Below are 26,039 nucleotides of genomic sequence, written 5' to 3' on the forward strand. Positions count from 1 at the left end.
AGCATTGTACTTTGTAATGTTACATGGTCCCAATCATTAATATACAGATAGTTGGGGTTTTTAGCGAGATGCTTTCCCCGGGTTACATACTGTGTTAATGTGTGAATGCTCTTGATGTTTTATTGTTATTGATGCTGCTATATTGATGATCAACGTAGAGGAGCTTATTTATTGTGTATGTATTCCGCAATAGTACATGATCAGGATAATCTCTGTTGAATATGTGTTAAATTATTCAAAATTTCTACAATCTGAAATCACAATCATGCCATCCGAAGTATGATCCTTATGCAAAGGGACACAATGTTGTATCCATCTAAGTTTCAACACCTTAAGTTTGACCGAGATTTCAAAGTGGAATGTGAAGGTATCACTGTACCTTATCACCGAGATTCTTCTCCTAACTATCCCATTTGAGAGTGTACTCCTTCAAGGCATATGAAGCTGCAGACCTTGTTCTTATCCTAGTTATTTCAGAGAGTGTGAGATTATGTTCCTTTTTATATGGAAACTTCCATAATACTATCTAGTATGATAAAAAAAAATGTTTCTTTCTTGTATCGAGATTTATGAGATATATACGAGGGTTTCACTATGATTACCACAGAGATTTCAAAGGTATGCTATCCGAATTTTGTTCTTCATACGAAGTTGTAGAGAAGTCCTTCACCTTAACTGAGATTGATATTGACTTGTCTTGTTGTTGTATATTGTTTTTTGAATAATTGATCTTTCTCTTACTTCAACTTGTTCTGATGTCCTTCTTGAAACTGATCCTTAAGTGTCTTTTTTATGCCCTTCCTTAGACTACAACCATACCTCTGATACCATGTTGAAAAATCTAGGGCATAGCAATTAGGTGATTTCTCTTTTATTGATAACTGCTTATGAATACTTTTTACTTCCTTAGATTAGGATCTTCTCTTTCATTAGATTATTATAGTATTCTTCTTCATCAAACAACTACCAATGCATAAACAACTACCAATGAGGATCTGAAATTGTGAAGTGCTTTTACAATTTATCTTAGCTTGATCTTCTACTTATTATTAGTGTGTGTGTTTACTTCATCAAACCGCTGCCACAACCATAACTGTAATACCATGTTGAAAAATCTAGGGCATAGAAATTAGGTGATTTCTCTTCTATTGATAACTACTTGTGAATGCTTTTTACTTCTTTAGATTAGGATCTTCTCTTTCATTAGATTATTATAGTGTTCTTCATCAAATAGCTAACAATGCATAAACAACTACCTACGGCTACCAATGAGGATTCGAAATTGTGAAGTGCTTTTACAATTTATCTTAGCTTGATCTTCTTCTTATTATTAGTGTGTGTGTTTACTTCATCAAACTAGTACCAAAAACAAAGAGACAAGAACACAAGATGTTTGGCTTTCTGCTAGGGCCAAAACCTCTCCCTCTTGGAGAGGAAAACCCGCACAAAATTCTTCTTATAGAGATTCCAATTGACGAACACCAAGACCATAACACTTGACCTACTAGGCCACTCTAAGACCAAGTCACCAATCCTTCTTACTATTGAGATTATCATCAACATTGTTGCTTGACCGAGTTCATCATTTATGCACCTTCACTGAGATATTCATCACAATAAGGAGAACATAATTGTTGCACCATATCTCCATCTTCTCTTAAGATCATTACTACGCTTTCTCACTGAGATCATTATCATGTTGATGAGACTTCCATATTGAGATATGTGAACACTTCAATGGTGTCTATTGTGTATCATTGAGAGCTTCTTGTACTAACATTGTCCTAGTATGTCGAAATTGTAATCATGATAATCATCTGAAATGCTATACTCTTGTACCTTGTCCGAGATATTGTCGTTTCTAGGCCATCCGAAATTCTGTACCACACCTCCGAAATTTCAAGCAAGTTTGAATTGATACCTTTTGGTAAAGCGGATTACAATCCTTGTTCTTCACCGAATCATCTCAAAAAAATGTGAGTTTTGTTCTACATTTTTGCGATGACCCTTACCGGGTATATATAGTGGTTATGCCTCCATTTTTTGAGCCAACTTGAACAAGTGAAGCATTGTGTCATTTATATGAGCCGACATGTCATCTTTTAGTTGTTTAATTCAATTTTGCAGGCTGACATGATGTTCTCTTCATCACTTTGCTTCTAGTTTTCTTAGAGAAGAATGGTGCTTGTCTTGGAGGGCTTCTTGACACTAGGTTGACCCATGTACATTACATAAATGCTCATAAAGAGCTCTTTAACATAATCTTGACTCTTTGAATTTTCTAGACCTATGGAATGAGCAAGAAACTCATTCATATAATTTTATAAAAATAATATTTATTTTCTTGACAAGTACAAAGATCAAAATTACATTGACAAACACTGAACCTAGTTACAATTTTCTTCAACACAAAGAAGGTACATGATTGGGTCGAGTTGGTGCTCGTTATGTCAAAATAATGGGGAATGTGTTGTGCACTTGTTCATGGCATGTCCCTTCTTTAAACAGGTGTGGAATGTATGCAGAGTTTCCATGTGTCACACTATTTCTTTGGAAGGGAGAGACTTGAAAGTTGATTGGCTATCATAGTGTGCTAATCCTAGTCGTTGACCTTTCAAAGCTTTGCCCCTCGTTGTTTTTTGGGGGGTATGGTTGGCTAGGGACATGATGACCTTCCAAGATAAGATTTTAATCCTTGTGCACATTGCAGATGAGGTTCTTATTATCCTTAGTCACTACCGTTAGGGAAAAGGTAGTGTTTCTCTCCGAGTGATAATTCATGAATGCATTGACAACTCAAACCGATGGTGCCTCTATTAACAATGGTCAATTATGTGGTGGAGGGTTTACCTTATTCCTTTCACAGTGTCAAAGTCAAAATGGGTTTGCGCCCCAAGACAAATAATCAAGCAAAACTCTTGGCATGCAAATTATTATTTTTGTTTGTTCTTTAAAAGGGATGCACACAAATTCACATCTTTTGCGACTCTATGCTAAATAAACTGGCTTAATACTACTATTTCTTGCAAGAACATCCTCCTACTTCCTATTCTAGAGGAGATAAAGTGAATCATTGACACATTCATTTCTTTTTCATGCTCACATATTTATAGGGAAAGGAACCATATTGCAAACCTCATGTCCAACGGTGGTCTCCATATGGAAAATGATCTTTGGGCTATATATGAACAGATAAATGGGCAGACGTTCGAGTTCATCCACCAACCTTTGAGGGACATAATCAGAGCTCCAGCAATAGCTTAAGGACTTTTACATACATGGAACTATATTTCTCTATGTTTTGTTTTCTTTTGTTCGAGCTACATCGCATGTTTTTGTTGATAGATTTCACACGTCCATATTCATTCACAATACTGGATATTATTGTGTCTACATGACAGAACCTTTGATTTTTGCCTAACAAATAACAGACTTCCCTGGTTTGTGATGGTGTAGCAATCCCTGTCAAGGTTGGCTATGTGCATCATCTTTGTTTTGCTTGTTTTCACATGGTTACTCTCAAGATCAAAATTGTAATTTTCATACATGTTTATGGACTAATATCTCCTTTTCTTGTTTTCATGGAGGAGTTGAACACCTCCTTGTTCTGTTTTGGTGGACATAAAAAAATGCAAAGGCTTTTTTATACTGGTCTCCCTGGACAGTTTCCTTAGTTATCAATATCGAGAGATTATATATACATACTCATGAATTGTATATGCATAATGTAAATTCACTCATTTATTATGAATGAAATTACGGATCCTTTTCTTCAAGAAAATAAATAAATAAATAAGAAAGAACAATGAATACTTCTATTGAGTATAGTTTTGTTTAGTCATACATTCTTCCTCTATGAAATGTATTGAGTGGATACATGTACTTAAAATTACAAATAAGAGATAATGATAAAGAATACGCCCTTGTAATATCTTAAAATAACTTTTACCATTATAAAATCTCCCTATCTCTCCCTATCTATTTAATCCTTACTTAGTTTGGTTTGTTTAAATGTTAAAAAATAGTTATCCCGTGAGTTGTTGCTAGTGTCCATGCTTTGTTATGGTTCAGGGGTGAATATAATTAATGTTGCCAAAACACTCAATTTTTAGGATTATTCTTAATTTAAAAAACTGAAATTTTCGTTATATTTCACATTCAAATTCATATTTGCTGAATTGACTTATTTTTTTGCTTATTCCTGAGTAGCTGACCAGCAATTTTTTTTTACCATGCCTAGTTTTTGCGGTTGTTGCCTCAATTGAAATTCTATTCATTCGTAGGACTTCTTCGATTAAAAGCCTTATTCATTCATTTGAAAATGCCAACTCATGATATTCTTAAATACATGTCGTTAATGGTTTTTGTAGTAGCACGGTGGAATGCGTTTCTTGAAACCCAAACCATGCAATTTTTGGTTGGAGCAATAAGGAAATATTTTAGACGTGTTGCTTAAATAAACTCAATCAACGTGCAAATGAATAAGCTGAGAATTTAATCTAAATTAGACGGGGAAAGCTCCCACCAGTCTAGCCCGAAACTACAGCCCAAATTGTTAGAATGCATTTCCTCATTATTTCTATAAAGAATGCCTAATTAATGGATGATTTCGCTATGTGCAGTTTTCATTGTTTAGATATGATGTTTCATTTTTCCGCTACTCAAACATGGCAGTAAAACCAAAGGCTGGTTGTATTCCCAAAATGTTATATACTTGTTGAAATTTCCTTAGTAAACTGCACCTTTTTATTATTTAAATCCTTACATTAAAAATCAACGTTCTTTTTTCTGAAGGCACAGACTATTTTAATTGAAATTTTTGAAAATCCACTAAGTGTACCTTGGCACACATTCTTATTTTAGGGACACATTATACTTTCCCATGTGATTCATACTGAGCAATATGTAGGCAACATTGGACCGTCAGAAGAAAAAATACAGTAAGCCCCAAAATAGGGACCAAAAATATGCAACGAGAGGTATGTTCCATAATCATATGCGCATAACCACTTCAAGGGCAGATTAGCTATAGCAATGAGCTATTTATTCCTTCTGAGTTGCTCTTCTTTTATCATCATTCTCATATCCTGATGATGGATCCCATTTGGGATTCGAAACGTTGGCATAAAAATGTTCAAACTGTGGATTCTCCGACCACTGATTCAAATGATAAATTGTGTTAATTCAAGATTTTCCTGCAGAATGCTTGAAATTAGAAGCACTATGAAGTTAATTACTTAATTGACATTAATTTAATCATCTAAAGATGGGACACTAATATTCAAGAAGTCCTCTAAACAAAACTCTGATGCCCTCTTATGGGTATATATAAATATTGTTTGAATTCAAGTTTAATTCACATTGGCGCGCAGTAGGAAATGATTTTGCACAAACATCTAACATTTTATTCTATTAAGATCTTGACTTCAGAGTGTCTCATTTACTGATATATTAAGGGAAAGGATTGCATAAAACTTCCTAGAGAGATTTATCTACCCAATGGTATGTTTGAAGTTTTGCAATTTCGTAGATGATTTTTGTTCAGGGTAATCTTAGGTACCTCTTTTGTGTTAGAATGCAACTTGTTTTGTGAACCTTCTGCCACCCTCTATGAGTCAGTTTGCCTGTGAAAGCAGGCTAATATCTCACCCCATTTAAAGTGGTCTCCCAAACCAATTGGGGTCACATCCCATCTGATCTCCTTGATAGTGGAACCTCTCATAGAACTATTTGGAATATACAATTACCTTCCCTTGAAGAGTGAAAAATATTGCATGAAATAATTGCTAATTTACCTTTTTGCTCTGACCATGTTCTCCTTTTGCTGGTAGAGTACTCAACCTTTGCTAGAAGTACTTGTGGACAAGCTTCTCATGTAGGAGAGTTGTTGACACCTAATCCTAAAGGATTATTGTAAATATTGTCAGTTATGCATTTGAGAAAACCAAGAGACTTTAAAATTGGAATCCCAAGAGTCTCTCCACTCATGTATAAATTAATGATATGACTAGTGCAATAAACATGAAAGGCGTGGAGTTACCTCTGGTCTGAAATGGAATCAAATCCAGCCCCATTTTAGTTTTCTTCTGCATGTTAAAATTTGGGTATCAGAGGACAAGTGGTTCCCTAAGGCTTTGATATTTGGCCTAGGGAAAAGTGTCCAAATTTATTTTTTACTTTTCTCCTAAAGTGACTTTACAAAAGTGTCCAAATTTATTTTTTACTTTTCTCCTAAGGTGACTTTATAAGTGGTAAAGTTACATTATAATTTAAAAGTAACTTTATAAGTGGTAAAGTTACATTCTAATTTAAAGGTGACTTTATTAAAGTCAATGAACACTTAGAAAGTGAAAAAGTGACTATGGAAATAAAAGACTAAGTAGGTCTTTATTTAAGTGGGTGAGTTAAAAAATAAAAAGTAAGAATTAAATGCACATTTATTCTCATCCCTAGATCTAAATGAATCTCAGCCAGTAACCCAAAAGGTCATTTAGCGAATAAAAAGAGAAAAGAACAGGAAAAGATCAATTCATTATTTCATTAGCATTTGAGAGAAAGAGAAGAGAGAGCAAGAAGAAAGTTTCTAGGCAGTGAGGAAGTGAAAGAGAGCAGCAAGAAACATTTCAACGAATATGGGCAGCAGCATTTATTGGCACGCATCCCAAGGCAAAATCGTACAACATGAGAAAGGCACAGATATCGAGGAAGAGGGACAGCACAGAAATCGAAGAAGATGGATAGCAGCAAGGGCACAAATTTCGAGGCAGATTTGGGTACAAATTTCGAGACAGTCGTACTACTAAAATCTGTACAGTTTGTACAACAAGTTTTGGGCACATTTTTCGAGGCAAGCCATACAACATTTAATGTTGTTTTATTGCTGTAAAAAATTATGTTTTGGTTGTTCGCTGATTGGCATGATTTTCAAGGTGGAGTTCAAGCACATAAATCGAGATAAGTTGTAATTTGTGGTTGCTGGAATTTTCACTGTGTATTTCAGTTTCTCTGTAAAAGCATTTTCAAAAGTAAAAAAGAGCTCTCAAACTGGTTTTTCCCAAGAGTTATAGGGGGGTTTTCCAGGGTCACATTGACAAAAAATCACTGTGTTATTTTCTGTGTGTGACTATTATAATTTTGTTGTGTTTTATTTCTGCAATTTTAGCAGTTGTGAAATCTCTAAATTTGTGCTTTCAAAAAAATATTCTCATTTCTAGATTTTAGAATATTTATCATTTTTTGATTTAAAACTAAATGCATGGAATGATAAGAAAAATTTATAACCGGAGTGGAAGTTGAAATTTCTTCACTGCACTCTAACTCCTATATGCAACAAATTTTCTTGCTATTCTTCGACCTTGAGCACATTGTTCTCTAGGTTGATGATTGTTCGTTGTTCTCTGCGTTGATGACACATTTCACACAGAAATAATGATGTGGAGGAAACAATAATGGAGTTAATATGTTGCAGTTTCGGGTTTTAAAAAAAAAAACAATGGGCGTGTGGGGATTGCAAGACCCAATATCCTAGGCCCAGCTCCGTGAATTGAGTTTGGTTTCGAAATGAATCAACCCATCCTTCATCCACGAGCCTGAGTCATGGAATCACGTCCTCTGGCTTTTGGTTCTTCATCGTATATTCTCCGCACACTTTACCCTCTGCTCCTCTGATTCGAATGTATTGATTCGCTGAAGGCCGGTTTCATAGTTGTTAGTGGACTCTGCAATTGATCCAGCATAAAAATGTTTGTATATTCTTTGCACAAGGAATACAAACTGTTTGATTTCAGTATGTTAGTCCAATGTTGAAGTTTTTTTTTTAAGTTGTGAATCTATTATGGTGCGAGTCGTGCGTTAAACAATTTTTATGTGTGCTCCTCATTAAAGCTCGTGTACCCTCCCATGTTGTCAAACTCGTTGTGTTAAACCGTATACACTCTCTATGAAGGCCATGAGCGTGTCTTTTGGTAGGACTATTTATGCATTTCTTTTATGTTGAAAATGTTGAATGGTATGATATTGAATGACTTATGGTGTTGAGCTTTAAAAAAATCTGTTGATTGAGTGGTTGGTGATATTCTATTGAACCTTATATATTTTGATATATGACATGCGAGCTTGGTTAATATATTAATTCATATATATCGGAGCATTGACTTATATATACATATTTGAAAAGGTCAAAGATTATTTGAAGAACGTGTTGGTTTATACATAGCTCATATATTTGTATGTGTTGGTTCATACCAATGTCACATGGTTCGAGTTCGAATTCGAATTCCATTACAATTAAGTTCGATTTGAATTCGAATTTTTCAATGAGGTTCATATGAGGTTCGCCATTAGGTTCGTTCATGTATATAATTTTAAAAATATATATAAAATAATTAAAATTACATAAATCTTTTATATTCATTTAATTAATATATATTTATAATTTTTATCATATACTCTATCAATAAATTTATAATTTTCCATAAATATAAGTTATGTCAATTTATAATATTTAAAATAACAATACTCTAATTTCGTTAATGTAATATAATTTAAAATATATTAAAAATAATTCTCGTAAAAATATATAATTTTTACATTATGTTAATCTTTGCACATAGTGATTTTATAAGTACGATATGATAATATTTGAAATGTTCATAGCATTATTACTTATAAATTTCACGTTGCCTATATTTTATACCTGTAACCCTCATTTTAACATTCCAACTAAATCTACCAAATCGGGACTTTGAAGAAAAGGTATTTTTGTGAGTATTGACAGGAGAATCTGAAAGCACTTTTTGAAACATTATTGACGTTACTTATTAATCATTCTGAACACCACTGCGCAAGTTCAGGACGTTTCTGCAATGAAATGTGCACAATCAGTTTTGTTGTCGTTGTTGCTAGAGATGGAAATCATTTAACCCGGTCATTACACCCGTGTATTTGAAATTTCCAAACACAGAAATAAACAAAGTCATCCCCCCTGCAAGAGACGAAGGTAATTTGCCCCGACACTTACACCCATTTATCTGTCATTCGTTGTCATGTAACCTCAACGCAGCATGAACTAAGATGAAGTCGAACCTTCTCGAACCTAAACAAACTTTAAGATTTTTTTTTTTAAATCACTGAATTTCGGACCTCAATGTTTAGGTTCGACAAACCCTGTGACATTGGTTCATACTATAGAGCCTGCATCGTTATTTGATTAATCTCTTAAAGACATAGTTGTATACCAATCAGTTTATTGCAGAGACATCAGTTTTTTTTGCCGCAAGTATTCATAACCTTTGATGATGCATTCACTAATCTTCATTGTGGGAGAAATTCTCTCTAGCAAAGAGAACTGTTGGGCTAATTTATTGACTAAATTAACACAAATATTTGATTATCAATCCAGGTTTGTAAAACTTGGAGGCAAATCCACAGTATATGGACATCAGATATAATCAAACTTGAAAGACAAGTTTTCAAAAACTAAAGAAGTGCATATTACAAACATAGCCTACACTAACAATTCCAATTCACCTTGCAATGAAGGAAAGTTGAAATGGCTCTTAACTTAACAGGTCCAATTCTTCCTCAATTATTACTTCATGAATAGAAATTAGAAACCATGAACTCTCAATAGATTAAGATGGACAAATCATCAATGAAGGGAGGCTCTTAACTTAAGAGACCTTTGGTATTTTCCATCATAATTCATTCACCATAATGCTATCAATTGAAGACTGAAAATACGTAAGAAAAACTACTTACATGTAATCAAGGAAAAACCTACTTCAATCCACCAATTTAACAGAATGAGTGTTCGACTTGAACACCTTGTTATTCCATCTTACTAAAGTGATGAACAAACTAAGATTCAATAAAAGAAATCATCACACATCAACCATAAACCAATCTAAAGCAAAACACATAAATAAGTTCTAAGATAACCAAATTATGAAAAATTAAACTAGTCTAACGAAGAAGTGTCTTAGCTTGGAGTGGGGGCCCTCCACCCTTGCTTTGCACACTTGAAGGTTGATATTAGAAGCTAAAACTTCAGTCACACATCCACATTATTAAACAACAAAATAACATTAGAACAGGTTCTTCAAATTAGCTTCAAACTCCAAAGTGTCTCAGCATAAAATTATCCAAAAGTTACATATCATAAGCCTTCAAAGTCTTGGCTTAAATAGAAATTTATGAAACAAATTGATCTAAAATCTCTATAACAATCATATCTATCTATCTAAGTCGAATTCATTCAATCCATCCCAAGAAATATAGACAATCCCATGAAATCACAAAACTGCCTGATTTCCTAAGGATTTTCTGGGTGACTAGTCATGTTTGACCAGCCTTGACCGGGCCTAATAAAACTTGTTTTGACCAAACCAAGTGGAATTAGTTCAGTCCTAGTTCCCAAGCTTTCCATTCATGCATCCAGCTCGAGCCCAAGTGTCTTGCAAATATGTCATCCACATAGCTATTAGAGAATTTCTGATTCTGTCTAAAATTGCACTTGAAACTCAATTTTCATAAAAACTTCTAGACATTGCAAAATTAAAATTAAATACCTAAATATGCATAAAATACATCAAAATGAGATGGATGTGATGGAAAATGGATGGAAAATATAAGGCTTAAGTAAGTTTCCTTAAGCAAAAATAGACCAAAACTTAAGGCCAACATCTCCCCCTTGCTGATCTTCAAGCATGTCCTCATGCTTGTTTCTTCCTTTTGACCTTTTACTTCTATATGCTGACTGGCCTACTGATGTACTTGTGGCTTTGACCCTTGAAGATGAAGTTTTTTCTTGAGCTACCTGTAAAAGGATATCTATGCCTTCGTGTACTTCTTCTCCTTTCTTGTAGATGACATTCTTTACATTTTCTCCTTTCCTTCCCTCTGTTTTTCTAAAAAGAAATTTCATCATTTCTCTTTGATGTGTTTCTCTTTGTAATATTCTTCACCTATCAGTGGAAAAATTATGGCTTGGGATATGTATTCTGGAGTGATGGGAACAAGAATGTCTTCGATGTGTAATGAGGTTTCACCATCAACATACAAATTCAAAAACCTTACACTATTCCTCCTCTGATGATAAAATGCCAATATATCATTCTGGATGAATAGCTTCAGAGAAGACAACAAATAAAACTTGAATTTTGTAATACATTCTAACACAGGATTCATGTCCCTCTCAAATTAGCAATATCAACAACTTTACTTAAAGGAGCCAATATCCAGCTGCCTTTACATTTCACTAAAAGAAGACAATTTTTTTATGTCTAGGCATTCACTTTCAATTTAGCTACTGGTTTACCCATGCAATATGCAAAATAGGGGTCGAAAGAACCATAAAAATATCCCAAATAGAAATGAATTTGAGAAAATTGCCCACGTGGAGCACAATTAGGCTCATTTTGAAGAAAACCCATATATTTTTTTCAAATTTCTTTTTATTTTGCTCAAAAAAAGCAACGAAAAATAGTGGCCTTTAAAAATCGAAATGTTTTTCCGAGACTGAATAAAATTTCATGATCATCAAATTTGAAATCAATTTCTCTCTTCAAATGTTTCTTCAGTATTCTGCCTACCTCTTTCTGATGCTCTTTAAAAACAATTGAATTGCAAGCTTGTTTAATTTTTGTCTCACTGCAACAATAAGTCACTGCTTTTTTTAGATCATTACCCTCCGTAGAAAAGAAACAAACACCTTTGTAAAAAAAAAATGAGCCCTATTTTGAAATAGAATTATATGAAGAAAACAAAAATCATGTTACGATTTTTGTTTTTCTTAATATAATCTCATAATTTTGTTTTCTTCCTGAATTTAAATTGAAGCTCTATGTATATTTCAATATGCAATACTTCTCTGCCCAATAACCAATATAAAATTCTGCTTAATAACCAATCTTTAGCATATCCAATCGACATATGACTCTTCATTGCTCCAATGACCAATATAAACCCCTGCACTGTTTTATTTAATCAACATATGACAGTCAATGTAAATTTGGCTTTGTGCTGGCAAATATAAACCCAAATCTTCAAACATAAGCCCAAACTCTGTTTTTATTGACCCATTCCTTCATGCATCGAACTGAAACTTGATTTTTTATCACACTATTTGATCAAAAAAACATATGTACAGGTGTAGCTGTAAAATGAATTAAATGTTTGTTTCACAAAGACTGCGTGTTTCAATCCTACTCAAATTCCTTAATTCATGCAACCAATATTTATGAACAGACTTTTCGTGGAAGATGCACAAAACGTTTATCTCCAGCTATACCATAGTTTCATTAACTCATTGTTTGTACATTTGCACTTGCATTTATAAACCTCTGTTTAACTGAAGTCATGGCGATTTTTCTAAGTATACCTAGCTTCTTGTAGAAGGATTGTGAATACTTGACTCGTGGACCTCTTAGCTGCGCTCCATATTACCCTTAACTCATTCAACCTACGTTTTGAACGCCTCAGCTTGTTGACTGGTGGCATAAATAGAGAAAAAGTCATTAAATGACAAGCAATATTTAACAAAAGGTTCGGCGACCGGGATCCCGACATTTCCTCTGCGATCCTCATCAAAATAGAAGCAAATTAGATCTTAGCTTACTTGAAGTTTCCCACGAAATTTCTGGCAACTAACTTGCTCTTCCTCCGTTGATTTACCCTGCTTATCTCTCCACGGCTTCAGTGCTCTATTTCTACCCTTACCTCTGCTATCAAAACGTTTTACTTCCATCAACTGCTGGCCAATGGTATTTACCGCCTTTCCTGAGCCTCACACGGCTGTGATGGCAAAGAAATTTACGGTTCTGAGCTTCAACAATGGCAGATCTCTTCTCTGTTGAACGCACATGGTTTATTTTTGTTGTTTCAAAAAAAATTTAACCGTTTTGTTTAATGTCCTCTGACCAGAATGGAATGTGGCTTATTTCCTCTGAATTTTCCATATTACATAGCATCAAATGTTCATTGCATAATAACTCATGTTGATTCATTATGTCGCTGCTGATATACCTTATGATTCATGGTTGTCCTCCAACCCATTGTGGGTGTCCTGCAACCAACCCACAATACCATCGTGGCTTATCCTTTGACTATCATATATATTGCTTTGTTGCTACGTTGATTGCTTCCATCGTGGCTACCACCGTATTTCTTTCTGAGTACTAATTTACTTTTGTTATGCATTGTTTTGATTGCCATGTTAATTGCATAACAAAAATAAACTCCACAATACTAATGTTCATATCCTACGGCTGTCCCCTCAAACATTATCATTTAAGTTTGCATTGTATTGCCATCATACGAAGATTATGATTACACCCATCGAATTGTATTACCATCATATTGCATTACAAACATTATCATTTAAGTTTGCATTGTATTGCCATCATACGAAGATTACGATTACACCCATCGAATTGTATTACCATCATATTGCATTACCGATAGTATTATTTCGTATGCTCCATGATAGGTTTAATCATTTCAATTTTGTTTGCTTGATGCATATGTATTTCAATATATCTCTTAATTTTAAAATGACCATTTAGGTCATGTTTAAAATTATCTCCATAGTACTAATGTTTGCTTTGTTTGTGCAAGTTCAACTTTTTGCATCCTTTTTAATCCCTTTTACTTGGAGGAAAAGTATTTAAAATTATATACTTAGGGTTAGGGTTATGAAATGAATATGGAATGTAGGAAATAAATATAGGATGTACATAGGTAAATATAGAATGATATTTAGGGTTATGGAATGAATATGAAATATATGAATGGGATATAGAATATAAATATAGGATTAGGTCTAAGATAATGGGTATAGGATGAGGATAATGTAATGAATATAAAATATGCATTCAGGTATTAACTTAATTTTAACAAGCTCTAAAAATTTCTAAAAAAAATCGAATTTGTAAGAGAAAAATTTTGTATTCACAATACTTGTACTTTCCTGACAATATTGGATGATGTCCTCTGATCAAAAGTCTTAGATAGATTGAAACATAGAATTTATTTTTGCCTTCTATTCTAGCATTCTTCATTGATTTTGGTCCATTGATTGTCGACGTCGTTCAGGTCCCTCTGCAATTGATTCATAATAACTCAGGTCCCTTCTGTCATGTACATTTTTATGCAGTATACACATGTTTTTGCTAACATTTCAGGTCCCAATTGCTATTGATTTCAAAAATATTTCAGGTCCCAAAAGCCAACAATACAAATTCCATTGTCAATTCAGCTGCACAATTAAGTTTCTTTTGTGACCTTCCCCCTTGCTGATGGGAAGACTTGTCCTCAAATTTTATTTATTTTGGAGGATGATTCCTGGAAAATCAATCTGAAGAAATGGTAAAACAAAATAGAGAATTCATATGGGCCAAACAAGTTGGTTTTCCTATATGAATTCGAGTTTGTATTGTGCTACTTTCGTGGATTTTCACAACCAAACTCCTTTATTATTATTATTTTTTTTTATTGATGGAGGTGGGGTGTAATGGAGTAGGGAAGTATGAAAAGCTTATGAAAATACGTTATAATGAAGTCATGATTTAGTAGTAAATGGATAGATAATAAGTCTGAACTTCAACATGCATGGTCGCGGAGCTTAACATACAATATGGATGATGGATGAAATCATGAACAATATGACTTATGAAATGCTTCTTTGGAGATTAATGTGACTTGACATGGTAAAGAACTTGACTACTTCTTTTGATAATTATCTTCATGTCTTTTTGCCTCGATCTCGATCATGTTGTAAGGTTTGTTGGTGTTATTGGTCAATAATTAATGACAAGCATCAAGAGTTTGAGTTTCATTGAATGAACTCAACATTAGGTGAATTTTTTACTTCGCTTTGACTTGAACATTTGTATTCATATTCTGAAATATGAATTTAAGATTGAGTTTGAAAAATACTTCATCCATGGAGTTCACTCCTTCCTTCTTCCTATGACCTGCGAAACCATAGCAATTGCGTGCAATACAATATTAGATGATGGAGGAAGAGAGGTGTACAGTCTCTCTTCTTCCAATAAACATGTAAATCATTACAAGCATTGCTTAGAAAACAAGTCCAAAGATGATATACAAACAAAATGCATTTATTTACCCCTTGAGGAATGGTGGCCAGCCTAGACCTCCTAGCGGTATTTTGTTTACAAAATATTCGTTTTATATCCAATTAGAGTGATTTCAAAGCTAAGTTGAAGTGAATTCATATGGCTACCTCCTGTATAAATAAGTTTTCAAAATGGTTTAAAATGATATGGTAAAAATTATAAGGAGTGCCATGTTTGATAGAGCTGCTTGTTTATTTTTAACTAGACCAACTGTCACTATTTGAAGTGTAACTTCTGCGATAAAGATTGGATCAATGTGATTCCACTTGGAGATTAAATTAGATTCATTTTTTTATTTCCAGTAGAAACAGGTTTTAAAAATTCTTAGGCTTGATATCACAAAATTGGTGATGAACAAACCTAGGAGGCAGAGTTTTACTATGCTATTCTGAAGACATGCAGTCACTAAATGTGGCATATCTTTTTCATTTGACCTCTAAATGTGATGATTCAAATTGTGTCTTAAACTAGATTTGAATATATATCTCCCATATAAACAGGTTTTGAAAATAAGATGATTTGGTATGTCACATATGCCAATGAATAGTCAAGACCTAGAATTGTCACTATACATATTTTTCAAGAAACGGTTAGTATTTCAAGAATAACTTTTAATATGATACCTGATTGAAGTGATTCAAATTGATTTGGAAACTAGATTCCAATTGCTATCTTCCCTATGAATTTTAGGGAAAAATGTTTCCATTAGACACCTCAAATATAGGCTGTACTATGTCCTCAACATTTCACTTGAGACCTAGTTTTGATTTTGATCACATTTTAATTTGTGATATAAATTGAAAATTTAAAAATAGATTTAAAAACTAGATTTCAAGAGATACCTTGTTTGAAAACATGCTTTTAAAATGATCCTACATGTTGCCATTAAATCCTTCCAAACGAATATTGAACAATGATTTGAAGAAATATTCATGAGAGTTTGAAACAAAATTATTATGGAAGTCTTATTGTGAATTCATTCTACTTGTTTATTTATTTTATTATATTCTATTCTATTTTAGAAAAATAATTCATTCTCTCAAATATAAGAGAATTTCCAATGCATCCATTTTCGTAACAAGATCATGAGTAAACTCACATCCAAATTTGAAAAATATACTTTAATGAATTTTTGGACATGAAAATTTATTTGATCATAAAAATTTGATGAGAAAGAATGTTGAACAATGGAGTAGTGTTGTAACTTATTAAAAATCATTTTTTAGATATTGTCTTGCAAATAGATTTTGTAGTTATTTTTTTTTTATTTATTTATTTTGTTGGGGGTTTTGTTTTAGGAATCTAATTTTAGGATCTCTATTTCTAGACATAAAGAAACATAATTAAGAGAAATGTATATTAACTAATTTTTAGTGTTTTTGTTTATATTCTATTTGACTATGTTGATAATTGCCTCTACGACAATGGCACCAAAAAGTTGGGTTAATTTATTGACTAAATTAACACGAGTATTTAATTATCAATCTGGGTTTGTAAAACTTGGAGGCAAATCCACAGTATATGGACATTAGATATAATCAAATTTGAAAGACAAGTTTTCAAATACTAAAGAAGTGCATATTAAAAATATAGCGTACACTAACAATTCCAGTTCACCTTGCAATGAAGGAAAACTGAAATGGCTCTTAACTTAAGAGGTCCAATTCTTCCTCAATTATTACTTCATGAATAGAAATTAGAAACCATGAACTCTCAATAGCTTAAGATGGAAAAATCATTAATGAAGGGAGACTCTTAACTTATGAGACCTTTGGTATTTCCCATCATAATTCATTCACCATAATGCTATCAATTGAAGACTGAAAATACATAAGAAAAATTGTTTGCATGTAATCAAGGAAAAACCTAGTTTGAATCCACCAATTTAACAGAAGGAGTGTTCAACTTGAACACCTTGTTATTCCATATTACTAAAGTGATGAACAAACTAAGATTCAATAAAATAAATCATCACACATCAACCATAAACCAATCTGAAACAAAGCATATAAACAAGTTCTAAGATAACCAAATTATGGAAAATTAAACTAGTCTAACAAAGAAGTGTACTTAGCTTGGAGTGGGGGCCCTCCACCCTTGCTTTGCACACTTGAAAGTTGATATCAGAACCTAAAACTTCAGTCATACATCCACATTATTGAACAACAAAATAGCAATAGAACAGGTTCTTCAAATTAGCTTCAAACTCCAAAGTGTCTCAGCATAAAATTATACAAAAGTTACATATCATTAGTCTTCAAAGTCTTAGCTTAAATAGAATTTTATGAAACAAATTGATCTAAAGCCTCTCTAACAATCATATCCATTTATCTAAGTTGAATTCATTCAATCCATCCCAAGAAATATGGACAATCCCATGAAATCACAAAATTGCCCTATTTCCTAGGGATTTTCTGGGTGACTAGTCATGTTTGACCAGCCTTGACCGGGCCTAATAAAGCTTGTTTTGACCGAACCAAGTGGAATTAGTTCAGTCCTAGTTCCCAAACTTTCCATTCATGCATCCAGCTCGAGCCCAAGTGTCCTGCAAATATGTCATCCACATAGCTATTGCGGGAATTTCTGATTTTGTCCAAGCTTGCACTTGAAACTCAATTTTCATAATAACTTCTAGAAATTGCAAAATTAAAATTAAATACCTAAATATGCATAAAATACATCAAAATGAGATGGATGTGATGAAAAATGGATGGAAAATATAAGAATTAAGTAAGTTTCCTTAAGCAAAAATAGACCAAAACTGAAGGCCAACAAGAACTATCATGAGTGGTCGAGGAAGATAAAGCACACATTATTTTTTAATGAGCCGTGGAAAGGAATTTGTGAAGGAAAAGGAGATAACGCAAACGAAAAGCCCACTTCAGACAAGGATCTTGCCATTTGGGAAAACAAGAACAGCAAATCCTATGCTTTGATTGCAGCGTCAGTAAATGAAGAGGTTAGTGGTCATATTTCTCCATTTTCAAATGCTTTTGAAGCTTTAAAAAAATTGAAGGAATTGTATGACACACACTGAAAACTTGAAGTTGTTTAGTCTGGAGTTAAAAAATGGTGACCCTCTTGCCTTAGCGTCAGAAGTAAGATCCATTATGCATGACATAAACTAGTAGTGTTGAAATAGATATTCCTCTCAAAACTTATGTCAAAGCTTTATATCCCACCTATTCACATTATCTTGAGTCATTACAAGTAAGTGGCAACCTTAAAGAGATTACCATTAACTGGTTTGAAAAGAAGTTTGTTGAAAGAGAAAAGGCTTTCGGGAAGAAGACAACTCCTCAGTCAACTGATGACCCTCTTGCCTTAGCGTCAGAAGTAAGATCCATTATGCATGACATAAACCACTAGTGTTGAAATAGAAATTCCTCTCATAGCTTATGCCAAGGCACTATATCCCACCTATTCACATTATCTTGAGTCACTACAAGCAAGTGGAAACCTTAAAGAGATTACAATTAACTGCTTTCAAAAGAAGTTTGTTGAAAGAGAAAAGACTTTCAAGAAGAAGACAGTTCCTTGGTCTACTGAAGAAGCTTTTTGCCTTGTACAGAAGGGGAACAATCATGCACAAGATTCTTCTAGAAGAAGAGGTGGTCGAAGAGGAAGAGGAAGGAGGAATTTTAGAGGCAGGGGGGCAGACAGTTCCAAGGAGAAAAGTATGATATTCATTGCATACGATGCAATAGAGATGGACATGATGCTTCCACTTGTAAGTTGCCTTAAGACCAGATTGAGCAAGAAAGAAATGAAGGAAAAGGTAAAATAATTGACAAAGGGAAACGTAAAGCACCCAAATCCACTCATTATGTTGTGGCACATTGCAATGTTGGAGTATCTGAAGACTTATTCAATGCTTCATGGAAGGATGATTGGTTGATTGATTCAAGAGAAACTTGCCACATGACTTTCAGGAGAGATTTCTTTGAAGAATTCACTGACAATGTTGATGGAGCAGTATACTTTGCAGACAAGTCAAAACTCAAGCCATCAACACCATTAGGCTCAAACTTACGAGTCTTCTAGACTTTCTTCTACATGATGTTCTATACCTCCCAGAGCTGAAAAGAAACTTGTTGTCTTTGGTCCACATCTGCCAGCAAAGAAACTCCATTCATGTATTTGATGGCAAGGTCAAGGTCAAAAAAGCATCAAATCACTCACTTGTCATGATCGAGATAGAAGAAGAAATACTTCTGAAGTTGCAAGGAACCTTTGTTCGTGTACATAACTTCTCATACAGTTCTCACTATGATGAAGGTACTTTTCCATCAAGTCTTTTATGGCATGCTAGATTTGGACACTTGAACTATGACAGTCTTTGTTGACAAAAAATGGTGTTACTGGTTTGCCTACAATTCCATGGAAACTTAAGCAATGTGATGCTTGTTTCTTAAGAAAACACAGCAAATAGTCTTTTCATGATTCTCATTCCAGAGCACACAGAAAACTTGAACTCATTCATTCAAATTTATGTGGCCCAATGCTTGTTCCTTCTGCAAATGGTAATAAATATATGATGACATTTATTGATGACTACACCAAAATGTGTTGGGTTTATTTATTGAAGAACAAATATGAAGCATTTGAAACATTTAAGAACTTTCATGCATGGATTGAAAATGATGCACAATCTCATATTAGCTCTATTCGCACTAATAATAGAAAAGAATGCACTTCAAATGAGTTTGAAAACTATCTTCGCTAGCATGGAATCAAACATCAAACAACCGTGCCTAATAATCCCCAACTAAATGGAGTAGTTAAAAGAATGAACAGGACAATCTTAAATATAGTACGTTCCATGATGGTTTTCAAGAATGTTAAACTGATGTTTTGGGCTGATGCAGTTCTATGTGTTGTGCATATAAAGAATAGGTGTCCATCTAATGCTATCAAAAACAAGACTCCCTATGAAATGTGGTATGGCCACATTCCTTCGGTAAGGCATCTTAGGGTTTTGGTTCCACATGTTACACCTTGATACCTAAGGAATAAAGAAACAAACTCAGTGCAAAGAGTCGCAAGTGTATCTTCTTGGGGTACTCAAATACCTCCAAAGCACATTGTCTCTATGATGAAGTGAATAAAAAGTTTACAATATCTAGAGATGTGATCTTTCTTGAATCTTCCAAGACTAACAATCTTGTTGAGCGGCAACTTGATCACTTGGATAGATTTGGTCATGCAAATTATTTTCAAGAGTTTGACACTGAGATTACACATCTTGAAAGGGGGATTCCTATACTCGATCTATCTGTGGAATCTTCTTCTGAAGCACTCTCTTCCTCACATAAAGCTCCAACCACTGATGACACTTCGGGTGATGTGATTGACAAAATTGGAAGAATAAATATTGATTCAACCCCATCTCAGTCAACTCAGCAGCCTGGGCCATCTCAGAAAGATCCTCCAAAATGGTTGGCAAAGACACTTGAAAGTGTTTGTCATGATGAGGTTGGAAAGGCAAGAACAAGAAGCTCAACCAGACAAAATGGAGGTGATGTAGACAATCCTGATTCACCGGTTGATATGAATGCTTCTTATGATTGTGAACTGAATTTGTCTAGAGATTTTGAACCAAATTCCTTCAAAGACGTCACTATGAATGGAAAGAAGCGATGCAGAAATAATATGATGCTTTGATAAAAAATAACACCTAAAAGTTGGTTGATCCTCCATTGGGAACCAAACCAATTGGCTACAAGTGGGTCTTCAAAAACAAGTATAAAGTAGATGGCTCACTTGACAAGCACAAAGCCAGGCTTGTGGCGAAAGGTTTTGCACAGAAGGAAGAGGTTGATTATGAGGAGACTTTTTCCCCCACAGCAAAATGGGCTACCATCCGAAAACTCTTTGCTTTGGCAGCTTGAACGGTTGGAAAGTCGATCAAATGGATGTGAAAACTACTTTCTTGAATGGAGATATGAAAGAGAATGTTTTTATGTCCCGACCAGAAAGATTTGTTGTGAAGGGTCAGGAACGTAAAGTATGCAAGCTTGTAAAATCCTTGTATGGCCTCAAGTAGGCACCACGAGCCTGGTACGAGAAGTTAATTGGGCATCTTCTGAAACTCAACTTCAAACATTATGATCTTGATGATGCAACTTTGTTTGTCAAGAAAGTTTGAAAAATAGTTGTATATCTAGTGGTGTATGTAGATGATCTTCTGATGACATGGAACAATGAGAGCTACATTGCATCAATAAAGAAGGAATTGAGGAAAGGTTTTGAAATGACAGATTTGGGCTATGTTCACTACTATCTTGGTATTGAAGTAATTCAACATCCGAAGATTATATTCCTCTCTAAGAAAAAGTACAATGGAGATCTGTAGAACAAGTTTGGCATGGTTGAGTGCAATCCTTTGACTACTCCAATGGAGCAGAACTTAAGGCTCAATGGAGAGAGATGTGATTGTTGCTACACAATTTAGTATGATGTCTTGAATTTGGATTTTATATATTTTTAGATAAACTATTTTGTTTAGTGCCAAATTGATCTAATATCGTGATATTCGGTGTTTGTACTTCTTGATTTATCAATCCTATGTTTCCATAGTTGCAGATTTGAAGTTTTAATAGGTGCTTTCCTAACATTTCAATTTCAGTTGTAGAATTAATTCGTTGAACTTTAGATTCATTTAACATGTGCTGAAAAAATTAGCATGGCTTTAGAGCCTTACATCTGAAATGCAATGCCCCCTTATGAATTAATTGCCTATAGAAGGACGAAATGGCCTATCCAACCCCATAGGCTATAGTCTTGATAAAGGGGGAAAATCCAATTTTCCCAATGTTGGGGCAACATTGTGAAAATGTCAAGCCAACTAGGGCAAAAAAAACCCAAAATTGGGGGTGGCATTCACAACCCCTCACATTTAAGAGCCCAAGAAGGAAATCTATAAATACAAGAGAGTTAGAATCAATTGGGCATTGTTGACCACTACGTGTCAACGACCCATGGTAGTACACACCTTTTTTTTCGCAAAAAATGATAGTGCCTGATCGATGTGTCTGTGTTGTCCAGCTATCATCATCAACTTGATTTCCAAGATGTTATGTAAACCCTTTCTACATTTGTATAATGTAAATAATTCTTTCTCCTAATAGACTCATGTTATGTATGTAATGACCTAGGTACACCTACCTTTATAGTGACGATCTCCATTCTAGGAGGTTTTTCGTCTCACCGATCCATTTTTGGATGGTCGGCAACCTTCCAGTCTTACCCCAAAGTTGGAATGGATTTTGTCACTAGGATCTTAGGTGAGTCCTAATGTTCTAGATCGAGTCTATGTAAAAGTGATTTGGGAATATCCTAACAATTTGGTTAGGGTATTTTATTACAAATTGTTTGGTCTGTTGGATTATATTTGTGTTGCAGAAATAGGTAGTCTGTGAGGGTCTATTATAAATGGGTTTTCCCCCTTATGATGTAAAAAATATGAAAATCATGATGCAAAGTATCTTGAAGGTTGGAAAAATAATTTATCCCCTCGTAGGTTAATTAATTAAATTTTCTGGCCAAAAATTAATTAAAATCCTAAGCCATAAATTTAATTAATTATAGGTCCTAGGTAAATTTAAATTCTCCAAAGGAAAAATTCATTGGTCCTAAAAAATTAAATTTTATGAGGTCCCGGGACTAAGGTAAACTAATTATTTTGTTAAATTTTAAACCTTTGATCCTTGGGGGTTAAGTCAAAGTCAATTTTTTGGGAAATTAACTCAAAAAATATTTTTTAGTTAATTAAAATGCATTTAATGAAAAATTTCGAATTTCCCCAAATATTTAAATATTTCGACGGATGAGATTAAAAGAAATTTTAATCTTCATCAACGGTTGAGATTGCTTTGATGAGGATCACTCAAACTAGTCGTTGGAGGATTTATCTTTAAATAGGAAGTCATTTGTCAGTCAATCCATCCGATCTCTAAGTCATGTGCTTAGCAAGAAGCTCTTGTGTAATCTTTTTCTAGATAATAAAGAAAGACTTTGGGGTTAAGTTCTGTTGGTGTTACTCTTCATGGGAACACTGTAAGATGTGTTGTTTTCATGCATAAATTTTTCTAAAGCCATTGATGATGGCTTTTGAAGAGTGATTTGAGTACAGGTATCTTGCTCAGTCGCTGGGGTTTAAATAATAATTTAAATTTTGAACGTAATAGCAAGTATCTCTATTTGTTAGATTTCCATGATTGATTTTTATTTTTATTTTTTAAACTGAAAGTAAGAGACTTCCATAATATAGGTGGGAGTGCAAGGAAGCGATAATGGCGGGAGCAACCTAGGGTTTGCAGCTGCAACCTGTAACCTCAGCAACAGTTCTGGCAGCACAAAGGGACAGATTAGCAGATTTACTCCACAGAGGTCGAGGACTGACCCGACAAATGGTAAACGAGGGGTCCACTGGGACCCCAACCTTCAAGCAGGTCGTCATGCAAAAGCAGAAAACGTTAGAAGGGTTTAAAATCAATGGCTCTGGAGACCGTAAGGATGGCAGCGGCAGCAGAGGAGAAAGGACACAGCCGCTGCAGAAAGAGACAAGAAAAAACCCCCCGATGAAGGGCAAAGCCAATAATGAACAGGAGACAGAGGGTAAAAGACCGGAAGCAGAACAAAGGAACACAGTACCAATAACAGCCCACAATGAAGGCAGGAAAGAAAATGGTAAAGAGCCGCAAACACAATCGAAAGAGGAGTAAGCAAAGACAGACAACCCCAGCTCCAAACAGCCAACTCAAGGGGCTTGCAAACCAAAGAAAAAGGAAACCCTCCGAGTAGTCTTCTCAGATCCAGATATTCAGGCCTATAGAGACCACATGATGGAGCACGCAGTTATCTGCAAATTTATGGGACTATGGCCAACAGAACGCACTCTCTGCCAATGGATAAAACAGCACTGGAAGCCAAAAGGGGACGTTAAACTCCACCTTGGAGACAAAGGCTTCTTCACGGTTGTCTTCACAAACCTAGAAGACAAGGACAGAATCTTCGACGGCGGCCCTTACTTCTTTGCCTCCGCTGGACTCTATATGAGGCCATGGAAGGCAAACTTTGTACCTGAACAAGATACATTCACACAAGTTCCAGTGTGGATCAGGATATTTTCACTACCCATAGACTATTGGGGACTGGCAACGCTCAAGAAGATTGGAGACCGGCTCGGAACCTTCATCAAGGCTTCTAAAGCCACAGTGCAACGAAGATATACCTCCTGTGCACGCATTTGTGTTGAGATGGACGCCTCGGGGGCCCTGCATGAAGGTCTGTGGCTGGAATTTAGAGATGAAGACTACTATCAGGCCATCGACTACGAACAGATCCCCTTCCGTTGCAGAAAGTGCCATGAGCACGGACACCTAGTCAGAGAGTGCCCTCTCAACAAAACAGGGGAAGAACACAAACAAGAACAAGCAACAAAGAATAAAGAGGCTTTCACAAGGCCAAAACTACGACAGAGAGCCAACAGGAAACGAACACACAGAGCAGAGACAGGACATGGTATCATCACTAACACCTTCAGTATCCTGGAAACGGACACAGACTCAGAAGGCACTAACAGAAACACAAAACGCATTGAAGCACCAGAAAACAAGATAGAACATACTATTCAGGATGGGGAGGAAAATACACTCAGAACAGAAGTGAAAATGCAAGAGCACGAAGAGGTACATGATGAAGACACTGATATGTTAACCAGCGATGGGGGAAGCGAGGATCTAGAGCTCAATGCAATCCTAGAAAAAGAAGGAGTCAACCTACCAGCTCTGGAAAAAAGCTGGAAAACCCAAGGGCTAGACAACATACCTGAAGAAGAAATCAGGAAAATCAGTGATCTCTTCATAGAAAGACAAAAAGTGGAAATCGAAAGCAAAACAGAAGATTAGGCATCGCAAAAGGTACAAGTAAGCAATCAAAACTCATAGCTCTCAACCCTACAGGGCGAAAGCCAAATAAAAGAAGAGGCAGAAGAACCAGCGGAGAGGTATTGCATGACCTAGGGGCTCTAATGATTAATTCTGGGAAAATGAAGGCTCTTCATGCCTTCCAGACCTACCAATGAGTCTTTTAGTTACCAATGAAAGTCATCTCATGGAATGCAAGAGGGCTAAACAGCCAAGCTAAGCAGAGACTACTCAAGAGAAAGTTCCAATAGGAAAAGCCAGATATCATGTTCATCCAGGAGACCAAATGCGCCACCAACCAAATAGAGATCATCAGCAAGAGACTTGGTAAACCAATCAAATATATAGAGGTAGCCAGTCACGGATGGGAAGGAGGCATAGCTACATTTTGGGACACCCGAGCAATAAACATCATCTCAATGGAGGCTGCACGCTCGTTTATTGCCACTGAAGTTCAAATAACAGGTAACTCTGATACCTACCTATGCATTAATGTCTATGGCCCGCAAAGACTAGAGGACAAATTTTCTTTTCTTAATTCTCTTATGAATTTAAAGTTAAGATACCCCACCTCTAAGATCATCATGGGGGGAGACTTTAACATGATAACATCCCTGCTGGAGAAGAAGGGAGGTCTCAAAAAGCTCAACAAAGATTCAGAGCTATTTGTTGATTTTATAGAAGATGCAAAGCTAGTAGACATCCTCCCCAAAAATGGTTCCTACACATGGAACAATAGAAGAGGAGGAGACAATAGGATCGCCTCCCGGCTGGATCGATTTCTAATTTCGGAAAGTATCCTACTCGGAGGAGCCACTGTGGATTCTGATATCCTCCCCAGTGGAGGATCGGATCACTGGCCCATAGCTTTGGAAGCAGCCATCCTAGGCACCCCCATAAACAAGCCATTCCGATTTGAAAAGTTTTGGTTAACTCATCCCGACTTCCCAAATCTGCTGAAGGAATGGTGGCA

This window comes from Pinus tabuliformis, chromosome 3_1 (genome assembly GCF_031772625.1).
Source record: "Pinus tabuliformis cultivar Carrire ecotype Pingquan chromosome 3_1, CPIR1, whole genome shotgun sequence".
Classification (NCBI taxonomy): Eukaryota; Viridiplantae; Streptophyta; class Pinopsida; order Pinales; family Pinaceae; genus Pinus; species Pinus tabuliformis.